The 2,268-nt window shown below is 44.3% G+C and overlaps 1 protein-coding gene across 1 annotated transcript in view; it reads left to right on the forward strand.

The window, feature by feature from the left end:
- DNAH5 (dynein, axonemal, heavy chain 5) overlaps positions 1 to 2,268 on the forward strand; it is a 408,072-nt gene that overhangs the window by 106,155 nt on the left and 299,649 nt on the right. The gene's annotated exons all lie outside the window — the stretch shown is intronic.

The following is a 2,268-nucleotide window of genomic DNA, read 5'->3' on the forward strand; positions in this document are numbered from 1 at the left end:
GAAAGTGCTATGGGCTGTAGTGAATATGGAAGACCGTAGAATAATTGATGCTTTTGAGTTATGGTGTTGGAGGAGAATATTGAAAGTGCTATGGGCTGTCAAAAGAACCAACAGATCTGTGTTGGAAGAAGTGCAGCCAGAGTGCTCCTTGATGGCCAGAATGGCCAAACTTCATTTCTCATACTTTGGACATGTTGTCAGGAGGGAGCAATCACTGGAGAAGGATATCATGTTTGGTAAGGTGGAGAGTCAGTGAAAAAGAGGAAGAACCCCAGCGAGATGGATTGACCAAATGGCAGCATCAATTGCCTCTAGTGTGGCAACAATAGTGAAGTTGACCCAGGATCGGGCACTGTTTCATTCAGCTGTGCATAAGGTTGCTATGAATCAGTACCAACTTGATGGTATCTAACAACAACTACCCTGCCCCAGTGTACTATGAAACAAATACCTGATGATTTTGTTCAATAAAGATTTTAGCAGCTAAGAAAACTCTATAGTGTAGTTTTCTGTAACACACAAAGCTGCTTTAAAATGGGACCATCAAAGGAGAAGAGCAGAGAGCGGGACCCTACCCAGAGAAGCAGTGATGCCTGAAATGGAGCCAGAGATGATGATGTGGAGCGATGGAGCAGCTGGAGACTTTAGATCCACAGAGGGAGAGTGACTGTGTGCTGAAGACCTGGGGGGTATGGGGGAAGGATTGCATGGAGGGGATTGTAACCATGGCAATGATATGATGTACAATAGAAAGAATGTAAAACCAATGTTCTCCCATGTAAACTATCTCATAATTCACAATAAAACATTAAAAAAAAAAAAGATTGCTTTTGTTAAGTTCAGTTAAGTCGGTTCTGACTCATAATGACCTTGTATAGGGTTTTCAAGGAGAGGCTGGTGAGTTGGAACCACCGACCTTGCAGTTCAAACTCACCTTTTGGTCCAATGCGTATCCTACAGTGTGACACCAGGACTCTGTCAGTATATTGGAGAGGTCATGTTACCAAGTACTATTTTCCTCGTCACTTTACTTTCCACTGTTCTGATGTGGCACTGTGGACTAATGCGCTGCACTGCAAAGTCGGTTTGAACTGCAAGGGCCATAGTCCAAGCTCATCAGCCACTCCTTGGAAACTCTTTACAAGGTCCCTAAGAGTCAGAACTGACTTAATGGCACTTAACAACAACAACATTTATGATCCTGGTGTGGCACTGTGAGTTAATGTATTGAACTGCAAAGTCAGTTTGGACCACAAGATGAGCGGTTTGTGTTCACCATCCACTCCTTGGAAACCCTATACAGGGTCGCTATGAGTTGGATCCAACTGGAGGGCACTTAAGAACAGCAACGACTATTAATGATCCATTGTGAGTAGGTCAAGTCTCCATTTCATCTTGTAGAACAGGACTTTGAACCGGTTCATTTTAGTTAACCTCCTGCTGGGTATTTGCATTCCCATCCCAGATATACTGAATCATAACCTGCATTTTAAACAAGATTCCCAAGTGATTTTGGGATCTTAGGAAAATGTAGATCCTAATTTAGTGTTAAGGCAAATTCTCAGCAGGGGGTTCTAACAGGAATGAACTGGTTGGAAGTCCTGTTATAGAAACACACTTTGTAGCAAATCAGGCTGTTTCTTAATACTCAACCTTGCTCACCTGTGTGTCATCCAGGAGTCCTGGTGTGGCACTGTAGGATAAGCACTGAGCCACAAAGTTGGTTGGCTGAAAATTGGGTGTCAGGGGACAGTTCAGTTCCAGAGGTGAAGGGTGACCAAGGGCCATAGTCTTGGGGTTCCTCCAGACTCTATCAGACCAGGAAGCCTGGTCTTATTTTAATGTGGGTTTTGTTTCCCATTCTCTCTTACTCTACCCAGGACCTGCTAGTGTAACTCCTTTCAGAGCACTTGGTAGTGGTAGCTGCGTACCACCTACCTCTTCTGATCTCAGGGCCAGAGACACTGATGTTTCCATTGGACTGTTTCCAAGCATCTTCAATTGGACTAATTGTTTCCAAGACAGGGAGAGGCCAATAGTTACACTTTGGATTACTGCTTATGAACTTTTAAGACCCCAGATGCTACTTGCCACAGTTTGTTGTTGTTAGGTGCCATTGAGTCGGTACTGACCCATAGCGACCTTATGCACAGCAGAACAAAACACTGCCTGATCCTGGGCCAACCTCACTATTGTTGCCATGCTTGAGTCCATTGATGCTGCCACTTGGCCAGTCCATCTTGTTGGGGGTCTTCCTCTTTTGCTTTG

This window comes from Chrysochloris asiatica, unplaced genomic scaffold (assembly GCF_000296735.1).
Source record: "Chrysochloris asiatica unplaced genomic scaffold, ChrAsi1.0 scaffold00264, whole genome shotgun sequence".
Lineage (NCBI taxonomy): Eukaryota > Metazoa > Chordata > Mammalia > Afrosoricida > Chrysochloridae > Chrysochloris > Chrysochloris asiatica.